Source organism: Balaenoptera ricei, chromosome 17, assembly GCF_028023285.1.
Source record: "Balaenoptera ricei isolate mBalRic1 chromosome 17, mBalRic1.hap2, whole genome shotgun sequence".
Lineage (NCBI taxonomy): Eukaryota > Metazoa > Chordata > Mammalia > Artiodactyla > Balaenopteridae > Balaenoptera > Balaenoptera ricei.
This window is the reverse complement of record NC_082655.1, coordinates 34,196,804-34,219,845: the sequence shown is the minus strand read 5'-3', so window position 1 is coordinate 34,219,845 and position 23,042 is coordinate 34,196,804. Positions and strand designations below refer to the sequence as shown.

General features: G+C 40.8%; 1 protein-coding gene and 1 non-coding gene across 5 annotated transcripts in view; one reads left to right on the top strand and one right to left on the bottom strand.

Moving 5' to 3' along the window:
* The window catches only part of AZIN1 (antizyme inhibitor 1), a 30,140-nt gene extending 16,894 nt beyond the window's left edge, over window positions 1-13,246 (bottom strand). For 3 of the 4 annotated variants that reach the window (XM_059901578.1, XM_059901581.1, XM_059901580.1), the window contains exons 1-2: window positions 12,890-13,246; window positions 8,008-8,145 (exon numbers count right to left, since the gene is read on the bottom strand). The gene's annotated coding sequence lies outside the window, so the exon portion shown is untranslated. Of the gene's footprint in view, window positions 1-779; window positions 926-8,007; window positions 8,146-12,889 lie in introns of all 4 variants that reach the window. The other variant, XM_059901579.1, reaches the window with a different exon arrangement.
* On the top strand, window positions 33-106 carry TRNAG-UCC (transfer RNA glycine (anticodon UCC)). Its single transcript has one exon. It is a non-coding gene; the product is annotated as a tRNA-Gly (tRNA).
* Window positions 13,247-23,042: the final 9,796 nt, after the last annotated feature.

Here is a 23,042-nt window from a genome sequence, read left to right as displayed (position 1 = left end):
ATCTCTCCATTAAGAACGCAGACACAGGGAATTCCCCTGGTGGTCCAGTGGTTAGGACTCTGCACTTCCACTGTAGGGGGCCCAGGTTCAATCCCTGGTTGGGGAACTAAGATCCTGCAAAGTGCTCCGGCCAAAAAAAAGAATGCAGCAGACTCAAACCCAGATGATGCCAAACTTCCCCCATGTTCCAATCTAATCCTGGTTATTAATTCCCAACAGACACTGCACCATTTTCTTAAATGGTGTATAAATCAGAAACAGTACTGATTTATTGGTTCCGACATGTTATAGACCACTACATACTATAGTCTAGTGTTGCTGGACGTTGACTTATTTAAACTTAAAAGAGCAAATCCATTTTTAATAAAAGCTCCCAAGTTTATTTTTATCAATAGACACTAGAATGTACTCTCTATTCACAAGAGCCTTTGAGCTATTTTCACAACCAAACACCTTAATATATGGTGAAAGAAAGCTCAGCTTATTTTACACTAATACAACTGCTGCAATCACAATACTATGTTTATAAACGAAATAATTTCCTCTTGGACATCATAGCTGGGAAGAAAAGAACATGTTTAACATTCCTTATTTACACCTTCATATTGGTGTTTTTTGATAATACATTTTTCAGGAAGAGCTGCCAAGGAAAGAAAAGGCTCCCAAGAACCACACACTGCTCCCTGGAGTCTTTCATGAGGTCGTGAGTCCTCATGTCATCGAGAGGGTAGCTCCAAGAGGAGTGGTTGCAGCAGCTGGGCACTTGCCTTGTTACACACCTGCTACAAAGGCTTCTACAGTTGATTGTACTTCAGAAGAAACTGATACATCTCTCAAATAATCACAAGATAATTCTGGCAGCAACAGCCCACTTGACACCAAGCTGGATGAATATGAGTCTTGGATTTCTGAAGTGAAGACCTCCCTGGAAGTAGAACAGGGAGAGCTGAAAGTTTGAGAGTACTGTTTCAGAGACATCTAAGCAGGAAACCCAACCTTAACACATGACCAGTTTTCTAAAAGGACTTTTACTCATTAAAAATGAGAACTTAAGATATTTTGAAATTTACACTACTATTATTATTCTGAAGAAGCCTAAGGGTATTTCTACCTTTATTATTACTTTTACATAGGCATTTGATGACTTAGCACTCAGCTCACAGGTTTAAAAATAGACACAATGGGGGAAAAAAAAAAAAAGACAGACACAATGCTGTCAAAGTCACCTCTGCATTCTACATCCCACAGAAAAATGTTACTTACCACAGAGAATACCTTTAGAAATAATCGGCCAGAAGGACGACACTGGTACTACAAACATGAGGTCTGGAGCAGGCCTCCAGGAAGGTAGTTCCAGGAAGCTACATATCAGAACTGGTAAGTAGAAGTTCCAATAAATTGTGTGATCATAAGACCGTATGAACTTTTGCCATGTTGGACCAAAAGTGATGGATAATAACAATAGCCTACACTGAGTACTTAGGATCATCAGGACAGGGGCTGCTTTAATTGACAGCAAGAGGAAAGCCAATAATGGCAATAAACATCCTTAAGTTTATTTTTCAGCTGATAAGGTTGAAAAAAACTAACTCTAGAGGAAGAACACTAAAGGTGACTGCTGAAGAATTATTTTTAAAAAAACAGACAAGAACAAGAATGAATAGGAAATACATAAAGGTGGGGGGAATCCTAAAGGAAATGAGCCCAACAGGCTAAGTTTGAAATGCTTGGGTAAAGGCTGCCCAATGAAATGCCTCACATTAAACTCTAAAATACATCTAAATGAGAAAACGGAAATACAGGATTTTCATAGTAATATACTTTTGCAAGTGAAATTGACAAGATTAGGCTCTCTTAAAAAATGTGTCTTGACTATCTGATGTGAAGACTAAATTTCTTCTGCAACAAGTATGTACCTGTACAGAAGTGAAATATGTAAATCCCTATGGTAATTAAAATGTAGTAACATTACAGATAACTATTATAATGCAACATAAACAGCAGCAAATACATAACCATATTATTTCAAGCTTTCTAGTTTTCCTGGTGCAGCACAGGAAATAACCTTTTAAACAAATGCACTTAACTACTATTTTGATTACCCTAGGGCAGATCTCACTGCCACTTCACCAAGAGGAAAATTTACTTTTATTATATAAAGCATGTGTCCATTACAATGACTGCAGTAAACACCAGGTTAAGGAAGACTGAATACCTCAGAAGCCCCTAAACATCTTTACCAGGTAGCAGTGGTTGCATCTCCTCTAGAATAAGCATGTTCAGACTTTTCCAATCATCATTCCCTTGTTATTTAATCTTTTTATTCCTCTATCTGCCCCCTAAAACATCGGCTTTACTGGTTTTGAACCATGAATGGAGTCACTGTTGTTTTCCTACTATGACGTCTTTTGCTCAACTTTATAATTTCAATTCCTTCACACAGATAGATGGGACTGGAGTCCATTAATTTTCATTGCTGTGTACTATTCTTTGTAGATGTACAACATTTATTTATCCAAAGAGGACCTATAGGTTGTTCCATTTTTTTGCTATATTGTTTATAAACACCATAATATAATTTCTTGCTGTTATTTATGTACCCAAGGGGAACACTGCTCAAGTTGTGGTCTGCAAACTAGCTGATCCACAAATGAAGAACCAAGCAGTGTGCTACTTCACCTGGGAGTGAAACTGCTATGTTGCTAGTGAAAAATTGTTTTTAAGCCTTTTGCTCATTTTCCTACATGTTTTTTGCTTTTTCTTATTGACCTATAAGAGCTCTTCGTGAATTCAGGATAGCAAATCTCTCTCATTTTGAGTTTTATTTATTTTGCTACAGTATCCATGTTGAACATACTAGAATCTCCCATCCTACTCTTGGTCATGCCAAACATAACATGCAAACCATGCTGAACCTAGATGATGAACTAAGGAGAGACTATACTTATTTAGGAGCTCTTTATATACTGGGCACCACAGTATCTTTGCAGTAAAAAACAACAAATAGGGAATTCCCTGGCGGTCCAGTGGTTAGGACTCCACGCCTCCACTGCAGTGGGTCAGGGTTCGATTCCTGGTTGGGGAACAAAGATCCCACAAGCCAGCCCCCACCAAAAGAAAGAAACAGATCAAAAATAATCTGAAGTCATATATTCAACGTAAACCTAATATTAAGTTCAGTCTGTATGAGCACACGAAGTATAGCAGGGAGCTGGATCTTAAGAACATGCTGGGCAACTAAAGAATTCAACTAGAATATAAAACTGAAAAGCCCCTACAGTCAAGAACAGTTTATTAGACAAACCTAAGGAGAAAGAAGAGAATGTGTAATTCTTATGATTCTTATTAACAGATATTTTAAGATTAATATGGCTAATACCACTCACATTCACAGTAACAATTATCCTAGAGTGATGCTGTCCAACAGAACTTTCTATGATGATTGAAACGTTCTTTGTCACTGTCCAAAACAATAGCCATTAGCCACATATAATTCCCAAGCACTCAAAATGTGCCCAAGCAACTGAACAGCTGAATTTTTAATTTTATTTGATTGGAATTCTTTAAATTTATATAGCTACCTGGCTAGTGGCTACTGTACTGAACAGAGCAGTTCTAAAGAATGCTGTTTTCATAAAAAAATTTTAAACTTCTAAGGATCAAGTCCACACACATCACAGATAAAAAAACAAGAACAAAAACCATGGTACCCCCAAATAATTTTGCTCAAGGTAACAAAGATCAATTCACAAGTTTACAAAACTAAACAGTAAAGGAAAGAAAGGTCAAAACTCCACACCAAGTAAATCCTAGAGAAATGAAATGTGTGCTTACATAAGATAATGAAGAAAGGTGGAAAAGTTTAGAGCAGAGCATTCCAAAAGGGTTTTATCATCTTGGCTCCTGTTGCAACTCACTCAGTTACAGGCATTTAAGACCTCATGGTGGCTGGGTATGGTTTGGGCAGGCTGAACTTCATCAGCCTAATCCTTGCAACTCAGTACGCTGCACAAATATTTTCTACTTATGCCATAATGTTCTTCACATTATTCCCTGGATTAGAAAAAAGTATGGCCAAATCTTTGTTTCGGTTAGGTTGTGACAAACTGCTTCAGTGTGCATGGATGGCCCTGGAATGGAGGTGAAGGACAAAAGCATCTGTGTCTTCTACGCCTTACCAGCACGACAGCATTGCACTTGCAACGGCCTCCTTAGGCCGGTCTGAACAATGGCCAGCCTAAAACTGCAGCCTACCATTTACCTAGATTTTATAGCTTAGGACGTACAGTTTACACAATATCTTATTTACTCCTAATCAGAAGAAATAAGTGTCTCTAAATGCTTTTTTGAGGGCAGAGGAGAAAAACCCCAAACTCAAAAACTCTGAAATTAAGACCAAAGGGAGTGTAATGGAATACACAGATTGGTAGTGACTATTAACTTTCTCAGCTCACTATCTTCTGTAATAAATGCAAGAACAATTTTATTCCCTTTAAAAGTGGTCTACACTGCATTCTAATCTATTTGGCCCCCCCCCCCAGAAAAGTTTAAATTCGCCTGAAGAAAGAATACCATGTCCCCCAAACCGTTTTATCCATTAACATCCTATTATTCCCATTGGGCTTATAGAGAATGCTTTTTTGCTACTTTACACAAGCAATGAGGCACCATTGAATACTACTTTTTGCATGCCAAGGGGATACACATACTTTAAAAACTGGTCCCTAAATCTGTGTGTTTTCAATGATAGTTTTATTCGTCTTCGCGGTCAAAGAGCACCAACAACCATTAATAAAAGTTCTGTGAATTTGCTTACATCACAGAATCTTTAAATTACCAAATATTGGTAATTTAAATTGAATATTTAAAATTTTAGACAAAATTTGTCCGTTTAGACAAATCAATTAATTGAATCCCTTTTCTATTCTAAGAAACAAAACATTAAAAGGTATATGTTAATAATTAATTCAATCTGACTTCATCACTAGATCTGCTAATAAAAGAAGCTGGTTAGAAGAGAATTTAGTTTTCTGAAACAGACTTTAAAATTTTTCCATTAGGCTGATCCAGTAATTATAATCGGAGCTCTAGCTAAAATACCTTGAAAATATAGCCCACTGAAAAAACTACTGCAGCGTAGAGTCTAAGAAATTTAAAACGTACACAAAAACTCTTCCACAACTAGAGCCCTTCAGTAATCTGAGATATTATTAAGCTTAAGCATTTGTTATATCTTTACAGTGCTCACACATTACACCACACACACATCCAAAAGAAGAAATTTTACTATGCAAGCAGCTTATAAAGTTTCCATATACTTAATGAAATGAACTATCTAAAAATTCAGATGGTTACCTGATTTGAAAACCTAAATCTGAAGCCAAATCCTAGAGCTTAGACCACCTGCACAGAAATCCTACTGGAGTACTAGACGTATAACATGCTTCATGTAATTATATATTTTGCAATGCTATGTGCTAAGTGTTTTCCATGAAGGCCAGTGTGTTAAATCCTTTGACTTCTAATTTTCCAAACAGTATTGTCGCTCCACAGGCAATATCAGGATTTCAATGTCTAGTACTGCAAACAGCTATTAATATCTAAGGACATTTCTGGAATGTAGAATTTCTCTTGCCACCTTTACTAATTCTAGTCAAGAAACTTTTGGGGCAAGATATCTTTCTGGATTCAAAATTTCTGATTTTAGAATGGCAATGTAGTATATATACGTTTAATATATTATTTAACGCTCTCCAGGAGGCAGCAGAATTAGGAATATTAGCACTAAATGGGATAAGTCAAAATAAAAATAGCCTCAAATTAGCTCAGATTCAGGTCAACTTTTTGTTCCCCAATCAGGTTAAGTCACATCAAGGAAGTTATACATTTTTTTTTAACTTTTCAATTTTGGAATTACTTGAATAAGGGATTGTGGCTGTAGCTTTATAGCAAAGCACCAAGAACTAAAGTTTCACTTAACATAATATACACTGTACCTGGGCATAATAAATCAGTCAGTCACTTTGGCTGCCGGAACCTTCAGAATGAAGTGTTAGCATTTTCTATCTGTGCCTATATACACTACACCTCCACAAACAAAAAAAGAGGGGGAAATTATAGACTTTCTGAGTTCTACAATATTAATTATCTTAAAGACTTTTCCCTGAGTTGGCAGAATCATTTATAAATGTATGAGCTCACTAATATGTTTCTCAAGTCTAAGAGGAAACACCAGTAGAAATATAAAATATAATGCTAAGTTAGGTTTCCATTAAAGAGACCTGAAATAAAAATCTTATCCTTTAATATGGTCTTCCTTAAAACATGAAGCTTGTTATGAAATTTCCATCTTAGAATCTATTCCCCTCTCAACTATGGAGTCAACTACACCCCACCCAGAAAAGTTTTATATCTCTACGACAACTTGGGAGAAAACATCAGATATGCTGGAAGGAGAATAGATGACTAACAAAAATTAAAGAGATAACTGGCTTGGCACTGAACTGGTGGCAACTGTACTTCTCTTTAATATGCATACAAGCCACTTGGTTAAAATGCAGATTTCTGATTCAGGTTTGGGTGGAGCTGAGAGTCTGCAGTTCTATTCTAGGTTATGCTAATGCTACTGTTCCAAAGACCACACACACTGCATTAACAAAGGGCGATTAAAACCCTCAAAAAAAGAGAAATCATTGTATCAATTTACAGTTAAAGGAACTGTTCCAGTTCAACTTTATTTTACAGCTGTGATTAAAAAAATAAGCAATTCGCTCAAATTCACACAGCTAGGAGAAAGCCAGTACGGGAAACCCTCCAGTCTGTGTTCCAAGTCAGTAGAACTTTCAAGAATTCGTATTATATAAACTGTTTCCCCCCTTTCTCTTTAGACTTAAAAAAAGAAGTCTAAAATTGTAATTTGAGGTTAACAGTAAATGTGTTGAAAAGGTCTGCTTTAACATAACGCTATCCAATTAGATCTCTTTCCTGAAATTTTCTAATGTTACTCCCTCCAAGTCTCTAGCCCACTTAAAGACATCCAAACCTCAACACCAAAACCCAACTTTCAATTGCAAGAAATCTACAAATAATAAAAAATTTTAAATGAACCACACAAATCTAGCAGCACAAGTTCGAACAACAGTTTACTGTGGAACTGCATTTTGCACAGAGGTTTAAATTCAAAGTTAAATCCATACACAGAAAATCAAGTATAGTCAAAAACTATCCCTGAAAATCTCTTGGGAAGGTAGCCGGTTGAGAGATAAGCATGTATCATCTCTCAGTAATACCTCTAAAGACAACCAGTTTTTCTACCAGGTGAGTATTATACAAAGTCTTTTTGTGAAAAAGAACATAAACTCTTAGAAATTACATTGTATTTGGCAAGATGCTCATAACTAGAAAAACAAGAACTAAGATTCACCTCTTATTATCCCATGCTCTGTGGAAGAGGTTTGAGTGGAATGGAGAGCAGAATTTTTTACTTGAATACTTGAATACTCCAAATACTTGAATCTAACAAGTTAAATGGTTGAATGGCATGATAAACTACTACCCACACCTCATTAAAACACAAACCAAAAACCATCTCTCCAAAAACACAAACCAAAAACCATCTCTCCAACTTATATTAAAATCTGGAATAGTAAGATTTCCTAAAACTTACCCTGCAGTATGTACTTAGATATAGTAACAAATAAGGATCCAGCCACTAGTAAACAATGCATACAACTGAATCAACTTTAAGGGTAAGTGGGGGAGTTCCCTGGTGGCCTAGTGGTTATGATTTCGGGCTCTCTCACTGCCATGGCCTGGGTTCAAGCCCTGGTGGGGGAGCTGAGATCCCTCAAGCCACCCAGTTCGGCCAAAAAAAAAGGTGGGGGGCGGGGTGGGGCATAAGTGGTAAATACAATTTCAAGTTTTGAAAAAGACTGAGCAACAAGAACTCTCCTTTACTTCTATTTTACAAGACCGTCCCTCACCCTCTGCAGATGTGAAAATACTTACATGGACAAGTTAGGAGATGGAACCCCCCTATCATCAGCTAGGTTCCCAAGGTGGCTCAGCGTTGAAGTCGAACTGCTCTCTATACAGCACTTCTCCTAGGCCCTCTGGGTAGTTGTATACTTGGTCAGAAAGTTCGCCCTAAAGAGGAAAATAAAAGTATATAAGTCCAGTGGTAAAAAATGTTAGGTGGCGCTTCAAGAAGGTTAAATTGATGTAAAGATTAAGTGCGGGAAGAAGTTTTAGTTTGAAGTGTTTCATTAAAGCACATTACACAAAATGATGTTTTCAAAGGGTTTATCACAGTACGAAGTACTTTTTTATGTAATAAGCATTTCCAAGCTGCTAGAGTACAGAACTGACAGAATTTGAGGTCATGGTCATCTTACCAAGTTACTCTATCTACCTACTCAGTTTCCAGTCTTCACCGAATTTCATTTTTGCTTTTATTTGTCCTCCAAAACCCAAACTTCTAAGTGGCCTAAAATTTTAAGATCTCCAAGTGCCCTCACTAACCTGGTGTGTGTGCAAGATTTTATATGTATATCTAATAGTCTGAAACTACCCACAAGCCTTCTTCTACTCTCCAAATTCTAAGTTCTTCTTTGCTTAAGTGTAAAATCCTACTACATATCAAAAAGAAAAACATTTTGTGACTTAGCTAATACACTAAGTACACATGTGAAATAACTTCTGAGACCTGCCTTACATATCCGACAAGTAACCTCTTAAGGTTTACCTCCTCCTCATTCCTAATCTAAGTCACTCTACTATCACTAGGAACAACATATGAATGTGAACGTGCTTGGCACACTACAAAATGCTAAATAAGTTTTAGAAGTGGTTTTTACCTATTATGATTTGACAGGATAGACTTATCACCTCTAACCTAAACAGCTACATCTATACTTCTATTTGTAATTCAGTGATTGCTACCTTAAAGTAATACAACCTGACAGTATCTGCTAGAAGATGGGTGGTAAGAAGGGAACCAGAAAAATAATGAAATTTAGGAATTAGAAGAATCTGAGATTTCAGAAGCACTCTAGACACATCTTAAGCATATCTCATCTCAACCAGGATAGAGGCACCCTTAGGGGAGGTAAAATGTTCTTTCAATCTACTAGGGGTATCCTGCTCACATGCTCAATGACTTATGGACAATGAGGCAAAAATCCATACTAGTATGCAACAGTGACTATATCATCACGTTAGATTCCAACTAAGTACTCCAAAACAAAGGTTCCAATTCTTCCCAAACCAAGGTAATTTTAAAAGTAAATTAAAAGCCGACTCACGCTAGCGACAGAGACAGAGTTTATCCTTAACTGTTCTAAGGAATAGGATAATTATCCTGGCTGAGACATTTTTCATCCACACCCCCACCCCACCCCGACCCACTATAGATCAATAGCTATTTTGGTGCTTAATGCAACCCAGGAGCAGTACTGTGAAATGTTGAGAACATTACACTTCAGACATTCAAGAATGTTCTTCAGCAGGATCTCTAAAATATTTCCACCTAACGAAAAAGATACTAGTAGGAAATGAAGGCTCTAAACTTTGAAAGGCACCCTTTAATATAAATAAAAGGGGTACAGGGCCATTTACATACAGGATGAACTGAATGTTCACCTGTACAGTCACGATAAACCATAAGAGAAGTTTAAATAAAAATATGAAGGGTTTCCCTGGTGGCTCAGTGGTTGGGAGTCCGCCTGCCAGTGCAGGGGACGTGAGTTCGAGCACCAGTCCAGGAAGATCCCACATGCCACAGAGCAACTAGGCCCGTGCGCCACAACTACTGAGCCTGCGCGCCTAGAGCCTGTGCTCCACAAGAAGAGAAGCCTCCGCAATGAGAAGCCCACGCACAGTGATGAAGACCCAATGCAGCCAAAAATAAATAAATAAATAAATTTATTAAAAAATAAAAATATGGAAAAATAGAAGGTAAAGGGAAAGATAAATTTTTCTCATTTAGAATGTTTCAATCAGTTGGATCATGTACAACACTGCAATCAAATTCAATTGTTTGAAGAGAATGACCCTTGCTACACTATCTTGGCAGACAGCACAGGGAGAACTAGAGTTAACCGCGTCAGCAGCTGGCCAATAAATCACCAAAAACCTCCCATCACTTTTGACAATAACTACCCAGAAACTTAGTATCCCCCAAATTATCAGTATTTCTCTGAACAACTTACATTGCCTTTACCAATGACTTTTCAAGTTGTTCTGGGTATTCTTTCCAAAAACCCCAAACCCTAGTCCAATCATGAGAAAAATATCAAACCCAAATTGGGGACATTTTACTGGATATCTGGCCAGTACTTCTCTAGACTGTCAAAGACATGAGAAACTGTCACAAATCAGAGATGACTGGGGAAGACATGACAACTAAATGTAGTGTGGTATCTTGGATTGGCCCCTGGACAGAAAGCACATTAAAAACTGGTGAAATCTAAAGAAAGTCTGGAGTTTAGGTGGGAGTAATGTATCAAAGTCAGTTTCTTAATTTTGACAAATGTACTATCAATACCTCTTATAATAAGGTAAACGAGGTGAGAAGTACAAAGTAACTTCATGTTATCTTTGTAAGTTTTCCATAAATCTAAAATTATTCCAAAATAAAGTTGTTTAAAAAAAAATCAGGCAACATATTCATATAATGGACTACTACTTGGCAGTTAAAAGTAACAATTTACTGATGAATGGATGAATATCAAAAACATTCTGAGTTAAAGAAGCCTTTTACAAAATACAATGCATACAGTATATGCCTATGGAAGTTGTAGAATAGACTTCCATAATAACTAAGCTATATGGTTAGTAAAAAGTCAGAACAGTGGTTGCCTCTGTGGGTTGTGAGGGATGGAGTTTGAAGGGGCAAAAGAGAATTTTCTGGGTTTGATGGCAATGTTCTCATCTTTTGTTAAAGGTCTGGATTACTTTTTTCTGTCAAACTCGTCAAATGGTAAACTTAAGATTTGTACATTTTGCTGTTATGTGAATTTTACCCTATTAAACTCTATTTAATGATATGTGCATACTGAAGTTGGAGGGGTGAAGTGTTCTGGTGTCTCCAACTTTTTTTTTTTAATTATTATTATTTTTACATTTTATTTATTTATTTATTTATTTATGGCTGTGTTGGGTCTTCGTTTCTGTGCGAGGGCTCTCTCTAGTTGCGGCAAGTGGGGGCCACTCTTCATCGCAGTGCGCGGGCCTCTCACTATCGCGGCCTCTCTTGTTGAGGAGCACAGGCTCCAGACGCGCAGGCTCAGTAGTTGTGGCTCACGGGCCTAGTTGCTCCGCGGCATGTGGGATCTTCCCAGACCAGGGCTCAAACCCGTGTCCCCTGCATTGGCAGGCAGATTCTCAACCACTGCGCCACCAAGGAAGCCCTCCAACTTATTTTAAAATACATAGAAACATAAGATTGATGAGCGCACAGTGGAATGGCAAATAAAGGAAAATGTTAAGTGTTTACTGAACGTAGGTGAGGGTACAATTCTTTCACTCCCTCTGTTATGTTTGAAAATTTATAAGTTAAACCTGGGTGGCAAGAGGGACGGCACTGATTATTACTTGATTCCGGCGCCTACCATATCACCTATAATCATCAGGAGCCTATCTTTCCTTCTAACTCTTCTGGGCTTATTTGCCTTCATAACCAGCATCTGTACTCTCCTACAGTTGCAAAAGAAATCAAAGGAGTGTTAGAGCCTTGCCCTATAATCATTAGCTGTATTTCTGCCAGGCTCGTCCACATCAACCTTTCCTTGATCACACATCAATTATCTCCCTTAAGTGTCCTCCGGTTCCCATCCAAGCAGGGGGTTCAACGGTGGAAACCCGACGGGACACAAAACATCTTCATGTATCCACGAGGCAACCACAAAAGCCAGTTAAATCTGCTGAAACATGGGGCCGTAAACTGTGTTCCCGACCGTTTCAGGTCGCCGAACCAGCAGCTTAGCCTAAGAAACACACGTTCAGGATATACATTGGGGAAGGGTTAAAACAGCACCATTAACTGCCAAAACACTGCTTGATAAGCCACCCAAGCCTACCGCTCTCCCTCTCTCTGCCCTGGAATCGTGGCGTGGCCGGGAAAACGAAGCCATGGTGACTAATTCTCGGGCTCCAGGAGGTGGCTGGGGTGAGTGAAGGCGACTCGGCCCAATCAGGAGCGCCGCAGGGGGCGGAGCAGCAGCCCCGAGGCTTCCAGAAGGGGCCAAAGGCCTCTCGCTCGCTACCTGACACCGGGGCTTCCCCGCCGCCTGGCCCCTTGCGGCGTCAACTTTCCTCCAGCAGAGGGGGGCCGCACTCCCCGCACCCTCGAGCACCCGTCCTCCTCCGGCAGCTGTCACAGGAGGCCGGCGCCGGGCCCGCCCCGCTCCATTCATAACCTAAGGCCGCGGCGGTTGCAACCGGTCGCGCTCCCGCCAGGCTCCCGGAGGCGAAGGCGCGGCGCCGCTCAGGGTCGGGCGGCGGGACCAAGGCCCCTCAGGGCTGCAGCCCGTCCCCCTCCCCGGAAACAGCAATGCACCACGGGAGCGGGGTGGGGGCCGCACGCCGCCCGGAGGCGCCGCCGACCCCCGGCGGCGAGACCCCCGCGCGCGCCCCCCACACACACGCCCCCTCGCCCCAACAGCAGCTGGTCGGGCTCGGCCCGGCGGCGCCCGGGCCCGCCGCGCCGCCGCCACCGCGGAAGCACCGGCAGCCGCCACACACGCCGCCATCCGCCATGTTCGAGGCGGCCGGCCGCGGGGCGCTGCGGGGACGCCGACCGGGCGGCGGGGCCCAGCCGGAGGCACCCGGCAGCACCCCGAGGCCGGCCCCGCGCCCCGGCCCCGGCCGCGCCCCTCGGGTCGGTACTCACGTGAGATAACGGCCCAAAGAGTCGGGTAAAGCGTCTTCTCTTTTTAGGCGGAATTTTTAAAGAGGGATGTGGTTACCTTGAGCAGAAATACCCAAGGCGGCCTGGGCCATAGGCTGCGGGGACGACGTGGGGGGAAAAGCGCGGCACCGACACCAGCTGTGCAGCAGTGGCGGCGGCGGCCGAAGGAGAGAAATAGAACAGCGCGGGCAGAAGAAGAAAGGCGAGGGCTGGGTGCGGAGAGGATTCAGCCTCGTCACACCGCAGAGCAGAGAGCGAGAAAGGATGAGAAGAGGCAGAGAAGGCGAAGGAACGAAACACTGCAACCGAGCGAAGAGCCAGAGAGTGTGAGAAGGCGGCGCCAGAGACGCCATTATTTATATCAAGGGGGCGGGGCATAGTGACGTCACAGCGGCCGGGTCGCCGCGGGAGCCGGGCGGAGCGGGGCTGCGGCCCGGAGAGAAGGGAGGGGGCGGAAGAGAAAGGGGTACGGCGAGGAGGGAGAGAAAGGGTCTGGGGCCGGGCGACCCCGCGAGGCAGGTGCCGGTCGTCCGGTAGCTTCCCGCCCTCGGCAGCTTCCCTGCCCGAGGAAGACCGCCGCGCGGACGTGGGCGGGCTGGGGATAAGGGAGGTGGCTCCGGCAGAACGCTGCATCGCCCGCGCCCCCGCCGCCTGGGCGCCTGCGCTCACTCCCGAGGCGGGCTCGGGCGGTTTAGGAACTGGGCCCGGCGGCCGCGGCGCCGAGCGCAGTCCGGGGCCATAAGCTGCGCGACGCGTGCACTGCCTGGAGAGGGTGAAAGGGAGGTCCGTGCCAGCCACCCCCGGAGACTCCCTCCCTCGAGAGCCTCCGCTTTGGAGGGCTCTGTAGGCTGCGCCTGGGGACTGCCCTCCCAGGGTGAAGCTCCAGTCCCCGCGGGATGCAGCACTGCTTTTTGGAAGCGAGTTCCTAATGGCCAGGACGGCTCGGCCCAGTGTTCGGGTGGTTGCAGAGGCTCGTGACCGCGTGGAAATGTCCCCGTGCTCGCACGTTGCAGTGTGGTGCAGTAGGATTTTTTTTTCTAAAGGAGTGACATTTGTGTCTTCCTTTTTAAAAGAGTTGGTGCAGTCAGACCCAGTCCTTATTAATGAAGGACCAGTGTCGTAGAGGGCATTACCGACGTTACAAGGGCACATTACTTTAACCCCCTACGTCTCGTTGCGCGGTCATTGAATTTTACTACTCCGTAACAAACTTATTTTTACTGGCGAACCTAGGACGACCTGCATGGCTTTTAGTTTATTCTCATCTTTTTAAAATGTCTTCGCTCTACTCATCAGAAACCCTGAGTCCTCCCGTGCTAATGCCTTGCAACTCAGACTCAATGAAATATGTACTGACACACCCCTCCAAAATCTTTGAGATAAAGACCCAGACTTTTTTCCTCTGGTACTTGCCGACCGTCTGTTTACTTTGTGAGCTGCACTGTGGTTGATTACTAAATCATGAGATAAGAAAGTAAGAGAGAGAACATTCCTGAGTAAAACGGTAGCAACGCTGAAATGTACGCTCTGGGATGAAAGTATTAGGTAGAAGTCAGGAGCTGTGGACTTTTCCTGATTTCATATCTCCATATTTTACTCTGCTGTCTCTTGATTTTCTCTTTCACTCTATAAAAATTATTTTCGCTTCAGAACATTTATAAGCACAGCACTTTACTAGACCCCGTCCCTGGTGGAGGGAGGAGGGCTAGAAATGAATACCCCACTTGAAATCTTGCTTACAATCTAGCAGGGGAAATAAAACAACTACACAAAATAACTAAATTGTTGACAGATAAATAAAATGTTGCACGGAACCTAGTGGAAGTGGGAAATGATTGCAGCTAAGTGAGAGAAAGGCTGGTGGGGAAAGGTAGAGATAGATTTTGAGAGCAGACATTCCAGACATGGGAAATAAGTGATTTTGAGAGCAGATATTCCAGGCAAGGGAACTATGTGAGAGAAGGCACAGAAATGGGCCAGTTCAGAGAACCGAGTGACCTTTGTGACTCCAGCTTAGGGCCTCGTGTTGCAAATGAGATGGAAAAGGTGGGTTAGGGTGAGATCAAGAAGTGATCAGAGCTTGGACTTTATTCTGGAACCATTTAATCAGGAACATGATATACTCAAAGATATTTTTAAAAGATTACTCCGGCATCAGTGGAATTGAAAACAGAAAATGTGGAAGAGGGAGACAGTGAAGGATACTCTTATAGCAGTTAAGAAGAGTACCAGGAGTTTCAGAATAGATGGGAGGGAAAAGTCAAAGAAAGAGTAGAGGTAATCTTGAATGTCAAGGGAAAGGAGAACTTGTCAAATGATTTGGAGATATGAAACTAATCAACAGGGAGAATTCTGGAATCATGAACAGAGATAGAAATAGAATGACCTAGTTCAGAGGGAAGACTATGAGCCTTCCTTGAGCATAGTTTGAGCTGTTGATGAGATATCCATGTAAAAATGGTCCAAAAGCCCCTGGAAACAGGGAGATCTGGAACCCTTTTGGCTGTGAATTTGGGAGCCTCTCCTACAGACATGATAATTAAGGAAATGTTAAGGTCTACAGGAAAAGGGATATAAGCACAGGACTTAGAGAAATGCCAGAGAGAAGATAGGCCAGTAAAGAGGACCAGCCAGAGGAGTAGGAGGAGAATCACAGTAGTACCATGTCAAGCCATTCAGGGAAGGTGTTTCAAGATGGAATGAATGATCAGCATGTCATATCCCTGAAATGGCTGAAAGGGGGTTCTGATTTAGGAAAATGGGAAGTCATCGGTAAACTCCAAACTCAGGTTAAGAAGTCTGGATTTTTAACACAAAAACGTTTCAATCATGGGAGTGATTTGAATTTTAGAAAAGGGGAGAGTGTAGGGGTGGGAAGAAAAAGGACTATACATGTGTGGCAGGGAGAACACTTGGAAAGCTATTATAAGGATCCAGTAAGGAGAATGATAAGGGCCTGAAAACAAGTTATGTGTGACCTTTAACTGAATTTCAGTGGAGTGGGAGGCACAGACATGTGGCAGAGGTTCCAGTGGGGAGCAGCTGAAGTGAAGTCAGTGAATGTCCACTCTTTCAACTGGATTAGACCCTAATCCAACATCATTTATACAATGAAGCAACCCAACAATTTATCATTCAAACTATGTGCCCTCACAATTAGTATTTGTGTATTCAAATCTAAATAATGCTAGCTTTTAATGAATACAATAGAGCCTTAAAAACTGTATTTCAATGAACTAGACAACATAGTATGTAACTTTAACAGAATGATAGCTGCCTAATGAGAACAGCATATTTAATTGCGTTTCGGGTTCGAGGTTTGGGTTTTTTTTGCCAAGTCAGGTTACACATACACAAAAACACAGGTTGTGCCAGAGAAAGTATTATCATTAAATAGAGAGCCTTAAGATAAAATGATATAATACCATTCACACTTAGATCATACTGGTCTGTTGATTCAAAGTTGTTTGCCTTTGTGCCAGTAGATATAAAAGATTGAATGAATTAGATTGTTGATAAAGACAAGTCACTCAAAAAACAATGGGTAAACCTAAAATTACTAGCCTGTAATAGAAATATCTTGTAGTCACATATATAAATGTGACAAAATAAAGAGCCCAGTGGTAACTGAGAGTGAAAATCCTAATTTAATGGGAATGTTTAAAGAGAACTTAATAAGAATTTCTATTGCTAAGGTACATTCTTAGAGTACGCCTTATTATGTAGAAAAGCAAAATATATAGATTTCAAATAGTTAAAACATTCACACTTTAATATGTTATGATATTTCAGTTGTCCACCACATCTTTTTGTGCACTGATAATATTCGAAAAAGCTAACTTGCTTATCAAGAATCTGGTGCTATGTCTTTTACGGACAGGTAAAAATGAGTAATTACTCACTTGCTCTGTAAATTACTTTGCTGAGCACAGAGTTCAGATTATACACCATTCTCTCTTTGAACAGAATGGATATAAGGTGCTATCCTTTATTTGCTAAGAATTTGTTGTTATAATCTTTTAGAGTCGTAATTCCTTTACCTAGGTTGATTTTCACCTCAGATGAGGAATCACTTAATTTGGAAGGAGACTTTTTATTGTCATATTTAATTTTTTTTTCTCACAAAATGTAGGGATCAGGTCAGCAGGGGTTATGTGGCATTCCAGTCCAGGTACCCTGCATCCCAGCACTGATTTGAAATCGCTCATGTCCATCACCCATATCTTTGTCCACAGGACAATTTGAACTATAGAATGGTATGCCTGGCAAGCAAAGGGTGAGAGAGCCCAGATACAAACCCAGTTTGAGGGAAAAGAATTTTTTTCTATTTTCATTGCAGTGGTTGTGTATGTCATTAGATATGGGTCAGCCTATCTCCCAAGTGATTTGGATGGTTTCTAAGATAAGCACGTCATAAGCAATACACTGACGTCTTTTATTACTTCAAGAAATAACAAATTACTCACTGTTAATTTAAGAGGACTGTTTTGGAAACCTGTGTAAAAGGGCAAAGCAATAATCCAGCTTTACAAATTAAATGTAACATACAAGTATTCCCTCGTGCTCCAGTGGTTAGGACTCCAAGCTTCCACTGCAGGGGGCACGGGTTCGATCCCTGGTCAGGGAACTAAGATCCCACATGCCACACAGCTTGGCCAATAAATAAATAAATAAATAAATAATTTAAAAATAAATGTAACATACATGACTAGAATAATCAATGGACGTGACCCATGAGTTTACTCCCTCATATCTTTCTCTAATCCTTGGAAGTTAGGAAATCCTTGGAAAATTAATCTCATTTTCACTTTGCTGTCAGGCATTATCTGATAAGTGTTTTGTTTGTTGGGTAATACATAGCAAGATAAGCTTGTATCTCTCTGTCTCAAAACAACTTCCTGGCAAACATCCTAAACTTTTTGGTTCAGGGCATATAGAAGATAGGAGCTCTGAAATCTATTCTTGTCCAGTTTGAATTATGGTTTACTCTATTTTTTAAAATAAATAACCTAGCCTAGGTGCTGTCACCTGAGCACCTAAATGATTATTAATAAGTAACTGCGGGCTACATTTTATTTAATGAGAATTTTTGTTACTTTGTCATTTAACTTGAAGTTTTGCAAGTTCTCAGATAAACATTTATATCAATCTAAATTTGCTTTACTTAATACTAACTAAAAGGAGAAAAGGCCATGCAGTAAAGACAATAAAAGATTAGTTCCTTCTTTCCTTAAATAGGGAGAAGAAACGTAAATGACTTGATTTCACAAAAATAATATTTTTGTGTCATTCAACCATCTGTAACAACAGTAGTTTGAGAATCTTCATTTCATCTAGGTCCTACTTGTCTAAATCACTTAATTCTAAGCCACCTCCATTGCTTTTATTTATTTATTTATTTATTTATTTATTTATTTATTTAATTTTTTTGGCCGCACAGCATGCAGGATACTAGTTCCCTGACCAGGGATCGAACCCATGACCCCTGCAGTGGAAGCTCAGAGTCCTAACCAGTAGACGGCCAGGGAATTCCCCTCCATTGCTTTTAGAAAATGTATTCCTCATTCCTTTGGGAGAACATCTCCCCTGCCATACCCTGAGTTCTGCTGGGAACTGCTACCTTCTCAACCTTCTGCCTTGCTGGGACAAAGTAACCAGCTTACGGGTTGACAACTTCTCACCCTCTCTTGGGGGCAGGGGCAGCTCAATAACGATTGGCACATTTTTGATTCAGACCTTGGTTGGAGGGAGGAGGAATGGACGAGGGAATCATTTTTTCTATGGCTCAAGTCATGACAGTATGAGCCAGGAGCTGCTGCTATAAGGGTCCCAGTGGAAAGCTATGTGAGAAAATGAAGCCACTGCTCATCATGAAGAAGGGATAGTCAGCATTCTAGTTGTCCCATTTTTCTTGCTCTTCAGTTATGCCAACAGAAAAATTCGTCTTTCTTACTTAAGTTTTTAGTTCCAACTAGCTTTCTGTTACTTGCTACTAAGAATCAAGGCCTACACAGGAGAGTGAAAGGAAAAGACCTTCATTTAGGTTAAAAAAATCAATTGCATGGGAATTCCCGGGCGGTCTAGCGGTTTAGTGCTTTCACTGCCGTGGCCCTGGTTCAATCCCTGGTTGGCGAACTAAGATCCCACAAACCGTCTGACCAGCCAAAAAAAAAAAAAAAAAAAAAATCAATAGCACAAGTACAAGACTGGAGAGATCTATTGTTCATTAATTATCTAAATAGTGCCTAGAGAAGGTAGTTGGCCACAAGCTTGCCATGAACTGATAAGGCATGTGTGGAATTGCTAAAAAACAAAAGCAAAACAAAAAAAAACTTGAATGCAATAATTTTGAACATTCAATAAATTAATGCATTAACAGAAGTACAGGTTAGAAGGGAAGTAGTGGTTTGGTTTACTGTTTTGGTCAGAAACCAACGAACAGAAAAAGTAACATTTTGGGGGGAAATTTTTATTGTTGTAAAGTTCAAGGTAGCACATTGTACAGGAGAATGAAAACGAGATAGTTTGGAGGAGGATAGCCATAAAGGTGAGGAGGTCTAGAAACAACATATTATTAGGAGTGATAAAAATATTAGAGATAAATTGGGGAGAAAAAAACACAGGGAAAATGAAAAAAAAGTAAAAGCAAAAGCTACAATTTTTTATACACCAAGTGCCAGTCACTAATGCTAAAGCCTCTTATATTATTATTTAATTCTTCAGTAAGCTTGTCAGGTAGGTCTTACTATGCCCATTTTACAAATGAAAACACAGAAGTACAGTGAGGTTATGTAACTTGCTCAAGGTCACCCAGCTAAAAAAGAAAAGGTCCAGATTCATGTCCAAAGATGTCTAATGCCCAAGACCCAGCTTCAAGCCCCTCAACTATATTGCCTCTTTGGACTCATCTATAGACTATGTCAAGCTCTACAAGTGGACAAGAGAAACTACAGTGTCAGTCCAGACAGCGGAGCTAGGACCAATGGGTTTCCTTGGCTAGATGTGCTATCTCATTCCTCCCCTTGAGTTTCCGCAAGGTTTGGTTTGTGCCTTTCTATAGCCCCTTTAATTTCTTGTCTTATGTTATTGTAATTATTGTCTGAACTTTGTGAAAAGTTCACAAAGCTTCTTTATGGCAAGGATTTTATTCTTATTTTTTTAATCTGATGGAACACTCAGCACAGTGCCTTGCACATAGACCTCTGATTACTTCCTAACAGCGTAGTAACTGGCAGTGCCCTAGGATGTCTTGTGGAGCAGAAAGCTATCAATATCTTGTCACTGGACTCACTCAGAGATACAGAGGGGATTTCTGCCCTGGGAGGATGTTGGAGAAGAGGGACCTCTTAGACACTTTCCTTACTTAATCACAAAGTAAAGGTGAAACATATTCATTACTACTCATTAAATATTATTTTTTAAAAACCAGCAAAATTTAGCATTATTTTAACTTTAAATGTGATGATTGCATATTAACATATGAAGTTCTATTTCTTTATAATGCATTATTTACTCATACTAAAATTAGGATGCATTTTATCTGTGATTAGCCATTATTGATTCCTCCTCCTCCCCAAGGAAATCAATAGCCTACAGTAGGGAAAAAAAAAAAAAGAAAAAGAAAAAGAAAGAAAAGAAAATGCCTCTAATTTGAGAGAACTGAATAGTGCTTGTTTGTTTGTTTTAATTTTAAATGGTAGTCATAAAAATGGAGATAAACTATCCAAGAAAAACTGGGGTGTTTTATGTTTACTTGTGTGCCTAATTACCAAGAAAAGAGTGTTTGCTTTTCAAAGAAAGTGAAGAAATAGAAAATGAGGGACACTATAATAGTATAACATTAAGAATGCTTTAAAAGAAAAAAGTCTCAGTCATTGTTCTTTGTACACAAAAACAATGGTGCTTAACAACATATTTGATTCCTAAGTCAAATTTCCAGCTGCCAGCAGCAGCCCTTGAGTGGGAGATGATTTAACACAGAGGGTCTGTGTTGTGGCATGCCTCTTACTTCCCAGGCACCGTACCCACTGGCAGCAGAGTTACATGACTATCAAGCACTGGGATCCAACATTTCGTTGCTAATACCACAGTAAAATGATGAACCAAACCTTTTAGTTGTTAGAGAACAATGGTCAGAAAATCAAAATCAATATTCTTCCAAATATGATGAGCTGGCATTACTCAGGGCCTCCCGTCACTTCTTGTTCTGCCTTCTGGTTGCTTAGATCTGGGAGAATTAGATTAGACTGGGCCAAAGCCTGAGTGATCAGACAGCCCCAAAGAGTAATTCAGACTTACAGGAAAGAAATGGGACTACCCATTCTACAGTGATAGCCCTAGTCATGAGGAGAGAAGCCCTTAGAGAAGCTCCATAATGTTCTGTCATTTTTGACACTTTGGGAAACTGCCAAACCAGCTTACTTGAAGTTCAGCCATACTCATAATCCTACGCATCCAGAATACTGAATGTATGGGTGAGGAAAGCAAGAAGGTACTAGAATGTGTGTCAACTATGGGGGCCTACAAAGCTCACAGAATTAGTAAAATCAACAATGAAAAATAAAACTAGAATTTCAGCTTTATCGTACTAGAGTAATAGCACTGAAAATGGGAGAATAGCCTTTGTGTTTTTCCTAAGTACATTCTAAATTGTAATCTTAAATTTCTGAATTATTTCATGCAAGTTTTTAGTTGATCAGTGTGCTCATAAAATATTTTTAGAAAACAGATGAAACTTAGGAGTGCTAATTTAGTAAAATGGGTATCAAGATCTTGTAGACTGTGTTAAACTATTAGGATTTCTAAAGATATATTTGAAATCAAATGATAAAATCCTGTGAATCGCTCAATGTTTCACATTTTGATAAGATTGGAGACTTTTCAAATTAGGAAATATTTTCTTCACGCCTGCCATATTTACACTCAACTTTAAAATCAGTACCTAAGAACGCCACAGTCCAAATTATAATCGTTGGATAAACTTTTTTTTTTTTTTAAATAAATAGGTATTTTTTATAGTGGGTAATGTGAAGACTTCAGATGAAATAGACTAAGAAACTGATTGGAAATTGAATGCAAACTAAGACCACTTGACTGTTACTGAAATGAATAGCCCAGTTTGCTTTTTTTTTTTTTTTTTAAAGAAATTCACGTTCTTTTATTTATTTATTTATTTATTTATGACTGTGTTGAGTCTTCGTTTCTGTGCGAGGGCTTTCTCTAGTTGCGGCAAGTGGGGACCACTGTTCATTGCGGTGCGCGGGCCTTTCACCATCGCGGCCTCTCTTGTTGCGGAGCACAGGCTCCAGACGCGCAGGCTCAGTAATTGTGGCTCACGGGCCCAGTTGCTCCGTGGCATGTGGGATCTTCCCAGACCAGGGCTCGAACCCGTGTCCCCTGCATTGGCAGGCAGATTCTCAACCACTGCGCCACCAGGGAAGCCCTGGATAAACTTTTAACTTGGCCATCTCGTCTCCTGATAAACTCCTGTTTATCCTTTAAGAATCAGTGCAAGCGGGACTTCCCTGCTGGTCCAGTGGTTAAGAATCTGACTTCCAATGCAGGGGACTCGGGTTCCATCCCTGGTCAGGGAACTAAGATCCCACGTGCCACAGGGCTACTGAGCCCACGCGCCACAACTACAGAGCCCACCCGCTCTGGAGCCCACGCACCAAAAGGAAAGATCCCACGTGCGGCAACTAAGACTGACACAGCCAAAAAAAAAAAAAGAATCAGTGCAAGCATAATTTCCTCTCTTGAAATTTCTATGACTTTTCCCTCTAGGTAAAATTGCCTTCTTTGTGCCCCACCTGTGCCTGTGCCCACCTCAGTGGATTCAATATTTATTAAATTGCCAGTTTAAGTGAACTAGCTACAAAAGTAATGAGTATGAGTGTCTAAGAATATAACTGTTAGATATTATGGCAGGCAGTCGCTAAAATGGCCTCCAATAATCCTGCCCCCTAGTAGTCACACCCTTATGTAACCCTTTCCCCTTGACCCTTGACTTGTTTCTAATGAATAGAATTTGGCAAAAATGATGAGACGTTACCTCTGAGATTCGGTTGTATGAGACCGGGGCCCTCTCTCATTCACTCACTTTCAGAGAGAAGACAGCTGCCATGTTCTAAGTGCC